The 15715-nt window shown below is 35.6% G+C and overlaps 1 protein-coding gene across 1 annotated transcript in view; it reads left to right on the forward strand.

Annotated features, from left to right (window-relative positions):
* Positions 1-370: 370 nt before the first annotated feature.
* EPC1 (enhancer of polycomb homolog 1) overlaps positions 371-15715 on the forward strand; it is a 94703-nt gene continuing 79358 nt past the window's right edge. The window contains exon 1 of the mRNA XM_025885781.2: positions 371-649. The gene's annotated coding sequence lies outside the window, so the exon portion shown is untranslated. The remainder of the gene's footprint in view (positions 650-15715) is intronic.

The following is a 15715-nucleotide window of genomic DNA, read 5'->3' on the forward strand; positions in this document are numbered from 1 at the left end:
AGTTTTCAAATGGCCATGTTTGTACCCTAATTACATATGGACGTTCCCGAAGCGATAAACAGCTCAAGAAAGGCGTTGTATTCCGTAAAAACCCACACACAGGAGATAAGAGCGTTCCTTGAGACGTTAAGAGGGCATTTTCCCGAGCTCGCAGGCACTCGTGGGCGCTATTGTTTTGCCGTGTCACTTAAGAGCGAGCTGAGACTTTTGTCATTTGGGTGGCTGTGCTTTTAAAAGCCCAGTGTAAAATGGCACACACGCTGCATTTTTTTCCGAGCTGCAGGAGGCGGGGGGAGCGGGGGATAGTGCAGACTGGAGGGACACTGCCCTCCTAACCAATCAGAGCGCGCCTGCTTGCCATCGCAAAGTTGTTAACCCCAGAGTCTTCTGGCTGCCGCGGCCTCCTCTGCTTTTAATCTTCGTGGATATTTCTCCGATTTTTCCCAAACGCCCACAGATCCTGGGGGAAGCCACCCCATTCAGCCACTGATCATGGAAGAAAGTATTACTTTTTATTTACCAAATATTTTAAAGATGTTTGAAGATCCATATGCTGCCTGGAGGCTGTTGTTTCTAGGGACACAAGTATCCAGCCTATATTGTTACAATTATTTTTCAAGAACTGGCTTCTTCTTTGCCTACACTAACGGTAAGTTTGTAATTTTAAACATTTATGTCATTAGATCTTTGGATGAGCTACCAGATAAAGAGGATTTTCATTGTGTTTCTTCTAACAAAACCAATCTTTGTATTTTTTCTTTAGCTTTGGTCTCTGCACAGTCCACCTAATCTTGTCTGGTAAATTTTTACTAAAAGAAAAAAAAACACATAGTTTTTTTTTTCATTATTAAAGCTAAATATTTGTAATATAAATTATACTTTAATTACTGTGAACTACAGGGGAACTCAGCTATTTCAAGATGGACTTGTTTTGTGCCAGCAATGTTGGTAATGCCAAATATGTGCATATCCTCTTTATAAAAATTATGTATTACCTAATTTGTCCAGGACTAAATGATCAGGCAAACTATGGATGTAGTTTTGTTTCTTTCTTTTTTTTTTTTTTAATAGGCCTATTGTGGTTTTCTTGATGGATTACTTGGATACAAACTACAGAAAAGCTGCCCTTGGTATAATGAAGGTGGAGATTGACATAACCGGGTTTATATTAAGTTATGGCTGTTACTAAATAGTGGATCTTTTATTTGCTGATCAGATCTAAACTTGTATTCCATGATATTAATTCTTTGAAGCTCTTCATTAGATAATCTTTGCAGATCTACCTTGTTTTTCTCCAAAAAGGTACATTTGGGAGACATTTTGTAATTTTTGGCATTTTTCTAATTTTTTTTTCTTTTTGCACACGGTGGGAGATCTTTTTTGTTTTGCATTGATCTGTGTTGGTGGCGCTGTAGTGCTCCTCAACAATTTATGTCAGTTTCACTAAAAGAGAAAAGGAGGAAAAAAAAAGAGGTGGGGCAAGATTTGATCTATTATCTTATCCCTTTATTTCCTTAAAGAAAGTTCAATTTGGTCAGAGGAATTATTCAATTGTATTATTTAAATGTTTGTTGTGAACTGTGAACCGTGGGTGAGAGCAGACATGTCGTCACAACCCGTCCAGGGAGCATCAGGGACAAGCGTGCAGTTTGCAGTTGTGTTTTATCTGATCTGATGATCTCTAGATCAGAATTTTTCAATTATAAGCTGTTGGTTTACTTTCTCTTGCCTCGGTAACATTTTGCATTTTGTCTATATCACAATACCACACATGTTAATGTTTTCCCAATATAACAAAACGTTTGAGTTTTAGTTCACTCAACATTGTAAAAGTTGAATTTTGTTTTGAACCTAAGGATTTCTTAAATAACTATTCTAAGTTTCTCCAGGGAATTTTCTAGTAGTTTGACATGTAATAATGCCTACATTATTATTTATCTTGAAATGATACTTCAGTTGAATTTATGTATATTTTGAATTATGTTTTGAAAAGAGCAAATATTTTGGAATAAGGTAATTTTTTGAGAATATGTACACAACTGCTTCTAACTTTAAAAATGCTGGTATTCATGTCTCTAAATGCAAGTAAATGTTTTTCATCTTTGTCCTTATTGAGAGTTATCTGATTAGAGAATATGGGGTTTAGGCCCAAAGCCTCCTAAGAACAAAATGTATATTACGATATGACATAGGTTATACCCATCTCTGTGAACCTTTTAGTTGTTTATGAAGATAGTAAGTATATCCTTCGTTCAAAAAGGAAGTGGGAGGAATCAGTAATTGTATCTAAAAACAGATTATTTTGCCAAATAAAATAAAAACAACTGAAATACTATCCTAGACCACCTCACTGTATGATTGAATAATTTCTTGAGAGAGTGAAAATTTCTGGAGTTATTGTTTTGATTCACTTTGAAATAGAAAAATCCTTATTTCACTAATATTTAAAATTCTGAAGTAAAAGAATGTGTGAAAATGGCTGAAAATAGTATTTTTCATTTTTGTGTCCATATAATTTATTTCTATAGGGCTCTTTCCTTGAACTTCAAAAATAATTATGTAGCATGTCCATACTTTGTTTATACTATGCTATAAAAATTTGAAAATGTCCACTGTAACATTTTATCTCTTTATAAAACTTAAATGCCCCCCATCAAGACTAGTTTTGACCTTATGGATTATTTATAGAATGAAATACAGCAGGTGTAAATATACTATCTAGCCCTCTGGTTATTCTGGAGAGTTTAGTTCTCTAAAGTTGATCTACTGAATAAAATATACCTCCCAATATGTGTGTTGCTAAAATCTTCTGTTATTCAGCTGGTGATATATTTTATTTTAATTTGCAAAAACTAAAAATGTGTATATATTGTCGCCCCCCTTTTAAAAACAAACTGATGCTATGAAGTCCATATGTGGGTATGCAATGCTCTTTGTTCTCCTACATCATTGACTATTACATCATTGATTATGAAGTAACCATTATAGTTAAATCTTCACTTTTTAAAATCATCCCTATATATTTATATTCAAGATATTCTTTCATATGTGCCTCTTGCATCACTAGGTAGGTAAGGAGGTTTAAATCTATAAGGCAAAAACAATTTATTATTTTATATTATTCTCCATTTTTAAATCCACCTTGTGCTTCATTTTAGCTCTGGATTCTTGGGACATTAATTCTTTTTTTAACTGACAGTATTTTTGTAGGCATTAGTTCATGAATTTGGTGTGATTTAGATTAGAATTATTATAAACTATGTTTTTATCATGAAAAAAATCTTTATTTATTAGATGTAGTCTAGAGAGAACTCAGTTTTCCATAGTAACAGTTGCTAGATCATGAACAATAAAAAAAAATTATTTTTAAAAAATCCCGAAATGTCATTTTAGTTAATAATTACACATTTATTTCTTTCTTGCACACCATTTTATCAGAGAGAGTAGCAAGTAGCAAAATTGACTACATTAAAATGTCATATCATATTTTTTTTACGCTGCCCATCCCTCTGGTGGAAGGGAGGGGTCAATGAGTAGTGAAATAGCCAAAAACAGGTTGCAGAAAAAATAAATAAATGATGCCAAAGACATGGAGAATCTGTAAATCAAATTCTAAACAATAAACCTCAGAGAAATACACTTGAAATTATGGAGTTTGGTCAATAATAGAAATAAGCTGAAAATTTTATTAAGACTTAATGTAATGAACCAATACAATTTCCTAATTTATTAATTTGTACTCGTTAGCGTTCCTAAAAATTGAGGAAATTTTCAGGTTAGCCAAACCTATTAGGAAAGATGAGATAACAAAGGGAAGAGATATTAAGATGACCTAACATAAATGCTAAAAATATTAGCCAGGACCAATCTAATATACCTCAGAATGAACTTCTTTAGAAGAAGGAAAAATAGCTAAAAATTTTGTCCTCAGAAAACCAAGTTCAATACAGACCTGAAATTGTATGTTTCCAATTCCACCCACTTCTTGTGCATATTTACCTCTCCTATTTCTTGGACATCTCATTACTTTCCACAAGACCATACAGATTCACTACTGTCCTCAGCATGGTTGTGTGAGGAAAGAGAAGGGGAAAGTAATAGACAAAATGGGTATTTGCAGTATAACTTTTTTTTATATATTTCCAAAAAGATTCTTAAATGGAGAGTCTAAAGAGAGAGTAAAGCAAAGAAATTGTTTCTTTATGAAAAAGATGAAAGGGTTTTACTTTCTACTTGATTTGTTCAACATTTATTTTTATTTGGAGATTTATTTATTTTAGATTTCTTCTACCTATTATTTGCTACTATGCTAAGAAGCGGGGGTATAATATTAAGATCCAAGCATCCCTGCTTTCATGGACTTTATTGTCCAAGAAGGTTCAAAGTTCTAATCTAAGGTGTTAGATGTGGGAGGCTCCCATTTGGAAATAAAGACCAAATGAGATTTCTGGAGTAAAAGAAATCAGAGAACTTAACAAGTGCCCTTCTATTGAAGGACTATTATTTGGGCACCAAATAGTCACACATTGAGGGGAAAATAGCCTCAGATTTTAGATATAGCCCAAATAGATGCTGTATAAATAGACAATTAACTAATACAAATTTCTATTGCAAAGTGAGAAATAAAACATAAACTTATTTGCTTGTGAAGAGAAATGGAGAAGATCACTCTGGTAGTAAGAATTTGGGGTGTGTCATTGTAAGGTCCATTTAATGAAAACTTTTGAATGTGGTAGAGCCTCATTTTGTACATTTTGTTCACTTTGTCATGAAAAAACTGTCAATGTAAATATAAATTGTGAAATGAATCAGGGAAATATGATTGCAGTGTTAAAGGATTATGTCAAAATTAAAATATTTATTTTATTTAAAAATCTTCTGTAATATTTTTAATGATAGATATAACAAATTTTTAAAATAAAAACAAACATTTTCATTTATAAAGATAACATAATTACACACTTAGATAACAGTTAATTAGTTAAGCACATCAGATATGGAGCCGGAAAGTAAGACTGCTGTTATATGCAGATGATTTGGAGAAGGATCTCTTCATTAAGGATTCTCTATATGTGGTTTAAGATGACCTCAAGAATAAACTTATCAAATTATTTTTGTCATAGAGCCAATTAATCCATACTGGCTGTAGATGTATTATGTCATTTAGTTTGCCTTTGTACCAACATAGAACTTTACTGATAGTGGCATAGAAAATATGGACATGTATTATTTCAGCTAAATCAGTAACAGGAAGCAAGCCAGTTCTAGGTTTGGTTCAGTAGCTCAATAGTGTTACCAAGTTCCTTAGCAGGTTCCATTCTTTTACACTGCCACAATGTCAGCAATGTCTTTCCTCATAGTCACAAGGTGGCTGCTGCAGCTCCAAGCATCATAGCTTGATATTACAATTTCCAAAGGGAAAAGAGTTTCTCTTAATGCATCCTTTTAAAAGGGAAGAAATTCTTTCCCAGTGGCCCACAGCACACTGCTTCTTAACAGCTCATTGACTAGGTTTATAGGACATGCTCATACCTTACCCAGTCATGGATAAGGAGATTAAAATTCCCATGATTAGTTTGGCTAGGGAAGAGCCCTTGGAAGGATGAATACTGAATACCTGCTCAGCAGCCAGTGTTCAATATGGTTAGCTTCTATTTGCTTTGTATGAGCTTTAACTGCTTTGTATGAACATTCTTGAGTGATAAAACATAAATATCTGTTTTCATAGAGACCAGACTGGACACAAAGGCAGCTAACTAAAAAGAAAACTAAACTAAAAACAAACATTTAATCAGACCTTACTATGTTCCAGCTTCTAGCTAAATGCTACCTTTATTATATCCTCAAATTCTCACACAAACTTTGGAGATAGGACAATTATTATACCCATCTTACAGATGAGGAAACTGAGGCTTAGAAAAGTTTGACCCAGGTTACCCAGTAAATGAAAAAGATGGAGTCTGAACCTGAGACGTTTGAAATCAGAGACTTTATACTTACCTACACTTCTATACTATCACATTAGACATTTGTAAAATTTATGTTCTGTAAATGGACATATTTTAAATGCACTATATGATGTCACTGTTTAAATGAATCCTCTAGTGAATCATCTTATAAATCTAATATTTTCATAAAAACAGTAATTGGCCACCAAACTTATCAGTTGTATACTTCTGAATTTTCGTATGTTGAATTTGCTGACGGCACACTTGTATTGCATTTTATCTCTTCAGGAACATCTCATGAAATTCTTCCAGAAGTTTGATTTTTATAGGGAAAAAAAAAGATCAAAGCCTAGAGATTCAGTGAGGCTTAGTTGAACTGGGTAAATTCGTGATTCATAACACTAGGTCCAAATAGAATGTTGGTGTCTATTTCACAACGTACAAGTTTAGTTTTATGTACAAAATGTTTTGATCTTAACCAGGTTTGGGATGTATGGAAGTCTACCCCTCTGGAACATTTTTGGGGGATTCAGTGTACTCTAGATCAGTGGATCTCAAATGTCATTGTGCCCCAGAATCGCCTAAAACACAGATTGCTGGGCCCCACAGCTAGGGTTCCTGGCTCAGTTGGTCTGGGGTGGGGCCTGAGAAGCTGCACTTCTGGCAGGCTCCCAGATGCTGCTGATGTTGCTGATCCCCTTTGAGACCCTGCTCTAGAGAATCAGATGGCACCTGCCATGATAAATATTTTGACTTTGAAATATGCCGAACTTAAAAGGATGTCATTTAATATTTGGCAAATATATGAATACACATATATTCAGATATTGAATAGGGTTGTCAGGATAGCCTCACTGAAAAGGGAAGAGTTGAGCAATGACCTGAAGGAGGATTCTTCTTATGCCTCAGCATGAATATCACATTTCATATTTGCCAATGAATCATATATGTGTGTATTTTTAACCCCTTTTTTTAAAAAAATAGCAACCCACAATTTACAAATTATTTTTAAAAGTGGGTAAAAATAGAACTTGGTTGTGCTCAATAGCAAGTTACATCTGAGAAAGACTTCTGTATCTGTAGCGTTTTTCTGGTTTTTCTCAAGATGTTACCTCCCCAGCCACTAATGCCCCATATTCGTTAATAGGACATGGTTTTGATGAGACTGAGAAAGAAGCTGGCATTGCCAATGACCTATATTTAGCTTTGAAACTCAGGCCACTGCCCCAATCCACTGGAAACTCTCATCATCCAAGACAAAGGTCACAACCTCCAGCTGAAAAACACTATCAGATGCCAAGGAGTGAAGAAGACCTTTTCCAAGAGTTTAAGTGCTCCACTGCTTTGACACTTAAGAAATTTTTAATTCTGAAGGCCTTTGCTCATTATTCATTAAAGTTTAAAGTCCAAGAAACAAACTACCAGCATAAATGAGTAAAAGACCATCAGTAAATCCAAAGTCCTGATATTCCCAGAGCCTATATAAACTTTGAGCTATCCTTTCATACCACTAGAGGCTTCGTCAAGAAGCTAGCATGAAGTACCCGAAGAGACAAAAGTAGTAAGCTTGGACTGGTGTGGTCCAGTATCAAAAAAGACATTCAGCCTCTATATAATCATAAACTCAGATCATTTTAAATGGCCTAAGCCTGCCAAACTGTGCTGTCCAACACAGTAATCACCAGCCTCCTATAGCTATGTAATCTTAGTCTGTTCAGGCTGCTATACCTATACCATAGCGTGGGTGGGTTATAAACAACAAAAATTTCTCATGGTTACAGAGGCTGGAAGTCCAAGATCAAGGTGCCGGCAGACTCAGTGTCCGGTGAGGGTCATAGTGTCCTGGTTCATAGATGGCCATCTTCTTGCTGTGTCCTCACATAGCAGAAGGGGTGAGGGAGCTCTCTGGGGTCTGTTTTACAGAGGCACTAATCCCATGGGTGAGGTTTCTACCCTCATGACCTAATCACCTCCCAAAGGCCCTGCCTCCAATTACCATCACACTGGGGGTTAGGATTTCAATAAATGAATTTTGGGGAGACATAAGCATTCAGTCTATAGCAATTTCCATGACTGCAGAAAGTTCTATTGGACAGCACCGGCGCTCCAGACCATGGTAGGCTCACACTGTTGCACAAGTGCTTCTCAACTTTTCCTGTAGTTACCATCATCCAGAAACTTAAAAACAAAATGCCTGCATCACATCCCCAGAGATTCTAGTTGGTCTGGGATCAGATCTTGACATAAGCATTTTCCAAAAGCTATTCACAGGATTCCAGTATAGAGCTGGAGTTGAGAATCGCCAAGTTCCTCTCTTGAAGGAAGCCGATAAACCAAAAATTGAAGAGGTCAGTAGATTAGTGCTGCTACTTCTCATCTCAGTATTTCAAAAGCTACAATCCCATCTCCTGGAAAGTGAGGAAGGTTCAAACCAAAATGAAGAATAACTGGACAGTCCAGCCAATTCTGTGGGATGAAACATTAAGTTGACTGCCTAATGAACACCAACTTTAGCTGGGAGAAAAACAGCCCAATTGCCACGGTTAATCTTGCATGCTGAAAGACTATTCTGAAGTTAATTTGAGTTTTTAAAAGGTAATATGAAATTTATTAATGTTAATATCCAAGGAAGCGCTTCCTTATGTTTTTAAATTTAGTTTACAAATCTTAATCATATTTATAAATCTTGCAAATTTTAGAAATCATGGTCCTTTAAAATTTGGTCTTATTTATACTATTACTTGATTAAATACCTTCCAACTTTTTATTCCCCTTTATACCACATTTATAAATTTACTGCATACAGCTACCTCCTTTGGTATCTAGTAAGTAAGCCCTTTCAAGAAGTCAAGAAAGTCTTACATATCTAATAAATTTAACTTCTAAGTACAGTGATTCTTAAGTTCTCTTTAATATTTCAACACTATATATAACTTTGTAGGAATTGTACTTAAAAGTCTAATGGGCTGACCTCTTACTCCAGTAGGTCAAGTGTTCTTAAACAGAACAATTACCTACATTAAAAAACACTTCTGTACTTATTCTAAATCTTTCTGGAGTTAAACGCTTCTTACCTACAAAGAAAACAGTTATGTCCTACCAAACAATTTGGGTGATGCCTTCCCAAGTAAATTTTTTGATCTGCCTTTTCAGTGTACTGTGGTTTTCTTGATGAGCAGAAGTTTCGGTTGAAACACACTAGATCCTTGTCTGAGACACTGATGTAACATTCTGAGCCTTACTTACATTCATTGTATCCCCACCCCACCCCCCAAAAAAGGAAGTTCATTTGCTCAAGATAGTGAGCCACCCGCACAAATGGCTACAACAATGAACAAATATTTAGGTTGTGCATTTCTTAATCATTTAGAATATATAACTGTCCTTTATATCTAAATCTGGACACTTTTGAACTTGGCAGAATCCTTCACATTCTGTCTTGTAGGACAATCAACTCTTGGACATACTAACAGATACTTAATTGACACTGAATCTCTTCATGGCTTTGTTTGACTCTGTGGTCACAATTTCCAAGCATATTCTATTGACAAAAAAAAAAAAAAATTTTAACCCCTAGAATAGCTGACTAGAAGCCTCTCCATACACATTTCTATTGAAGACATTATGAGAATACAGCTTTGCCTGATCTGTTTTGAGTTCCTAGCTCTGCCCTTTACTACATGTATAGCCTTGGGCCAGTTACTTAACTGGGCAGACCCTCCGTTTCCTCTTCTAATGAAACAAGGTAATAGTCCCTCCTCACCTGGCTGTTGTGAGACTACAATGAGTTAAATCACTTAAAGCACCAAGAATAGTGCCTAATATGTCATAAGCATTCAGTTTATGCCATAAGTTCATTTTTTCATAGACACCCCTGATTTCAGGGATCAAAATCGGCTTTACCCAGTGTGATAGGAATTAAAAAGATCAGCCCATTTAGGCATAAGGATATCATAGTATTATTAAAGAGGCCCTCATTATCCTTTGCAGCTACTCTCAGTAAGTCCAATAGCCTTTCCAACAATTAAGGTTTCTTTGTTACCTGCTCTTCACTCACTCAATAAATCTTTATTGAGCTTGTACTATATTAAAAACAACAGCAACAACACTATCTTGAGCCTTAGCAGATTAGAGAGAAGAGAAGCAGTTGGGAATTGGGATAAACTTCATGGAGAAGATACTTTTGTCCAGAGCCTTGAAAGACACATAGCCTTACAATATGTAGAAATTGAGAGAAGAAATTCCAGGTAAAGAAAGCAGTGTGGGCACAGGCAAGGAGGAGAGGAAAGACATGGCATTTGGAAAGACCAGCTGGAAGTCCAGTGTGGGTAGAAAGTTAGCTATAATGTGTGGAGGTTAGAGACTGGGAGAGAAGGACCTGTGATGGTAGCTTGGAACCAACACAAGGAGGATTTGGAATCCCAAGCTAGGGAATCTGGATGTCAGTCATTTCCAACAGAACACCAATTCAAGTGCTTGTAATTAGCCAAAAAATGGTGATGGGATAAATAGGAGGAAACTAGTTATTTCTTATGTTACCATTTACCCATTAGCCTGAGTAGAGGAAAACTTAGGTGGTCTGGATCTCTGACAAGGTAAGTTTTGATGGGGAGAATAAAGAGAAGTAGCAAAGGTTGAAAAGTTTGAGACAATTTTCAGTAACTGTGGACACTGGGCAGCAGGGGGCAGCATGAGGGCACCTAAAAGTCGAAAGAATGCATAGGGCATTTGCTTCTGTAATATTTCTTGACAATTAAAAATTTACATAATATAGGCTACTTATATTAATAATACCTTAGTATTCTTTTCCCCATAATGAATAGAAATTAAAAGAGAAAAGAAGAAAAGTGACAGGCTGGCTGATGGGGCAGAATGACATTGCTGTTTATTCGAGAGCATAGAAATTAACTGTTGTCTATGTGTTGTTTCCTTTCAGAGTTCATATAAATTTGAAAGTGTCTAAATTTAAATTGGAAAGCAATTGGTTTTCATTTGGAAAACCTTTATGACTCTTAAAGATTTTACATTTTTTGAAGTACCCTTGTTCAGCTATACTGCTACACTGCATTCTTTAAAGAAACTAGTAAAAAAATGAGAAAACACTTGAAAATAAAATTTTAGTTAAATAATGAATAGAAATTTTAATACACATCCTATTTTACATACCAGATATATGGAATTTTACATTTTGGCTTTTCTGCTTAGGAAATTTTTGGACTTTCAAATGAAATTTTTTTTTCTTTGTATCTGAAATTCGATGGGATGCCTGAGTGGCTCAGTCAGTTAAGCGTCTGCCTTTGGCTCGGGTCATGATCCCAGGGTCCTGGGATCGAGCCCCACATTGGGTTCCCTGCTTGGCGGGGAGTCTGCTTCTCCCTCTCCCTCTGCCCCTCCCCCCTGCTTGTGCTCTTGCTCTCTCTCAAATAAATAAATAAAATATTTTCTAAAAAAAGTTTGGATGGTTCCTGATAGTAAGAGTAGAAAATTAGAAGTTTCCATGTAGATTTTTTTTAGCTCTGGAATTTACCATACACCCACCAGAAAATAGCTGTCTCTCTCTCCTTGTATGAGGAAGATGGTGTAATACTGCTCATATACTACACACAGAGAAACTTTCTTTGTTCCTTCATGATTCTTTCAATGCCCATCACACGTGTTTAGGAGGTTATGATCCTTTATGTGCTGCTTTTGTTCCCTCATTTTACCTTTCTGTATCTGCTTCTTTCCCTGTATTGACATATATTATACTTGTCACCTTAAATGGCCACATAAATTGATGGCTGACTACTCCATGATTGTTGAATATTGATTTCCACCTCCATTAAGGAAAATCTGAAATGACGAACAAACTTTTGGTTTAAGGTAGTTTACCTGAGGGGCTCCCGGGTGGTGCAGTCAGTTAAGTATGTGACTCTTGGTTTTGGCTCAGGTCGTGATCAAAGGGTCATGGGATCGAGCCCCCTGTTGGGCGCCATGCTCAGCACAGAGTCTGCTTAAGATTCTCTCTCCTTCTCCCTCTGCCCCTCCTGCTTGTGCTCTCCCTCTCTAAAATAAATAAATAAATCTAAAAAAAAAAAAAAGACAGTTTACCTGAAAATTAGTTCTTAAATATCATGAAAGGAAATGAAAACAGATGATTTTCTAAATTTATGAAGCATTTCCTGTATATTTAATTTCCATCATTTGTAAGTCCGAAAACAGAAAAATTAAAAAAAATTTTAAATGTTACCTATCAAACCAGGATTACCAGGATATACACACAGGACATGCCCTGTTTGTTTTTACAGGAACTAAGTCCAGTAAGCAAAATAACCTCTTTTTGTTTTGTATCTCCCATGGTTCATAATAACAATGCTTGCACAGAGGCAGGGCCCAATAAATGAAACATTAGGAAAACTTATTAAAGTATAGGTAACACAATCTAGTTTTTTGATATAAGATTTAAATGTACTCTTCATACTTTATCATACTTTTCAAAATTGTTAAACTGGTTAAGTTGTTACTCTTACTGTTCTGGTTGTTGCTATTTGGTATTTTTCTCAGTGCCTGGATAATAGTATTGTGTTATTTTCTTAATTTATTACATAGAAATTCCCTGTGCTTTTCCAGTGAGAATTTCAGGCTAATTGCAGATCTTTTATTACTAGACTTAATTACTTCAAACATTTCTCCGTCAGCTTTTATTTTGAAGTTTGTCTCTTTTGATATTCTGAATCTTTATATTCCAGTTTTAATGGTATAAGGTACATGGATTTCTCATATCACATTTGACCATATTTATGGCAAAGCTACTTTTACTAAGCATCCTCTAAGAACCTTTTGTTTTAAGCATCAAGTGTTACTAATTACCAACTAACAGAGCATCATATCTTTGACTCACTCAGTGAAATTACTCTCCCTCCGGCGTACCTTCCAGGACTCTGTTTGCTCTTACACTTTTCATAGGGGCTTTCTATACTATGTAAACATATAGCCAGGAAACACTAAAGGCATAATTACTATAGAAATCGTACATCTCAAATTGAATTATTTTTTTAGCTTTTTACTTTAAAAAAATTTCATATATCCTCATTTTTTTCCTACCAACTATTAGAAAAATTTGACAGTTGGAAAAGTTGGGAAAGATCATCAAGTCCTTTTTTTCAAAGTCCTTTTTTCAAAGTTGAGGAGACTGAGGCCAAGGGACATTAAGATCAGCTAGCTGGTGGTAGAAGCAGAATTGGAACCTACATTTTTTAACATAAAATGTTCATAAATAACCACTTAATACAGACGAGATAACCAAGCATGCATTATTTTTTAATTCAATGATGACTTAATTATAAAAATGTAACATGGCTTAAAAACGTTTTCCTTCCTGGGGCACCTGGGTGGCTCAGTCGGTTGAGCAGTCTGCCTTCGGTTCAGGTCATGATTCTGGGTCCTGGGATCCAGGCCCACCCAGTCAGGCTCCCTGCTCAGCAAGGAGTCTGCTTCTCCCTCTCCTTCCGCCCCTCCCCCCGCTCATGCTCTCTCTCTCTCTCTCTCTCTCTCTCTCTCAAATATAAATAAAATCTTTTAAAAAAAATTAGTTGAGGGGTGCCTGGGTGGCTCAGTTGGTTAAGCATCTCCCTTCGGCTCAGGTCATGATCCCAGGATCTCAGGGTCCTGGGATCGACCCTCGGGCTCCTTGCTCAGCGGGAGCCTGCTTCTCCCTCTCCCTCTGCCTATCGCTCCCCCTGCTTTTGCTCTCTCTCTGTCAAATAAATAAAATCTTAAAAAAAAAAAATAGTTAACAAAATTTAAAAACCTTTTCTTTCTAAAAAGTCTTAAAAACCCACATGATGGAGGCAATACTATTATAAAGTTATTCTTTTCTCTACACTTAAAATTTTTTTTATTCCCACTGAGATTAACAAGATCGAATTTTAAGACCATTAGACAGAATATAGTTCAAAATTACTCCCAAAGAACCATATTTTTCAAGTAGACCATGAAAGTTTATTCAAAGAAGCACAGGTTCTGCAACAACCCAAGAAAATAAAGGCAGGGAGTTCTGTTAAGATGGAAGAATGGAATTAGATACTAAAGAAACACACAATAGTGTCCCCTACAAGCCTGATATAAAGAGGTGTGTGTGTGTCTAAATGGGTACATGCTAGCATTTTTGTGAATGGAAGGATGAAAGATAGGGTTTGAAAAATTACTGTAGAAGGAATACTTTTTCATTCCCATAGCATTTCCTTCTTTTGAAGATTTGGGTTTTGAGTATTTCTGTTCAAAGAAAAGAAGGACTGAACAGTTAGTGTAAACCCAGTTTAGCATTTATGTTAAAACGAAGGTAAATAGGACCTGGTTCAGCCTACTCAGGGGCAACCAACTTCCCACCTTATACTGACAACTATTCCTTAATCTTTCTTTGAGAAAAATGCTCAGCTTTTTTTGTGAAATAGTATTATCTAAGAATACTTACTGAAATCTTACTATGATGACAGGCACTGAAGCTGTTTTATAACATTTTGTAGGGATTAAACTAAATAGCATATGTAAAATGCCCAGCAAAACTAAGAACTCAGTAAATTTGGCTACGAGGCTTCTTTATCTATTCCAACCAATACTTGGAAGTATGAACTATCTCCATGCTACAGAGGAGAAAACTGCAATTCATAGAAATTAATAATTAAATACTAAAATTAATAATTTTATTTAAGTTTACAGAGCTACAAAACCCAAATCATGTCTGACTCTGGAGCTAGTGTTTTTAACCAAATGCATTTTAGCCATTTGTTTTCTTAGCATGTCATCTGCTAAAAACCTGGAATGCTTGAGAAATTAGTAAGCAGAGAAAATTCAGGAAAAAAACATTTTTATTGATTTTCCGTTCTTAATAAGGTGATGATGAGGAAGAGAAAATTTTGAGAAAAATACATTAAAATTATAAAAATTAAAATACAGGTACATCTCTTAGAATAATTCAAACTTATGATAAATTTTTTAAACTTTTATTTTGTGCTAGACACTCTTTAGAATAATTGAAAATAATATGACCAGATAAATTAAAAGGGGTGAAAAAAAGATTATTGAAAAATAAATAAAATGGGTGAATCTCAGTGTTACATTAAAGATTTCCCATTTACGGCAATGTCCAAAGCACTCTAGTCTTTCAATCAAATCTTCTGTGATCAACTGCACGATTTAGATAGGTCATAGATTTTCCGTGCCAGTGTGTTATTTGGGGGCATGTATACATATGCTCTTCCTAACCACTATGGTGAAATTGAAATAATATATTCTTCCTCAATATTTATATTTGTATTTGCAGCTGTCAAAGATTTTTCACTATATTATCTCATTTGTTCATCAGAGTGGCCTAAAAGAGAGGAAAACAAGTATTCTTTATACTAAGTATATGAGATACTTAAGGCTCAGAAATTAAATCATTTCTATAGGGTCAAAAAATGGTAACTCTTCAATGCATTATTTTTTAATGCATTGAAGAGTCCAGCTCTTCAAACATGGAAGCCAGTGTTCCTTTCAAGACGTAATGCGGTGTCTCACTGAACCATGTTGCTACTTTGAATGTAAAATGTTACTTATCATTTGACTGTTTTTACACAAAGCACTCACCCTAAGGGAAACAGTAGCAGCCTGTACAGAGGCCCTGACCCCCCAGGGAGCTTGCTTGACCAGATTTGGAGATTGAGGAGTCACTGGGCAGCCACCTGATGAATCATTTGGCAATGGGGGGGGGGGGGCGTACCAGAGCTCCTTGTAGATTTAAATATATA

Source organism: Callorhinus ursinus, unplaced genomic scaffold (genome assembly GCF_003265705.2).
Source record: "Callorhinus ursinus isolate GAN/ISIS: 27379988/994484 unplaced genomic scaffold, GSC_fseal_2.0 scaffold62, whole genome shotgun sequence".
Lineage (NCBI taxonomy): Eukaryota > Metazoa > Chordata > Mammalia > Carnivora > Otariidae > Callorhinus > Callorhinus ursinus.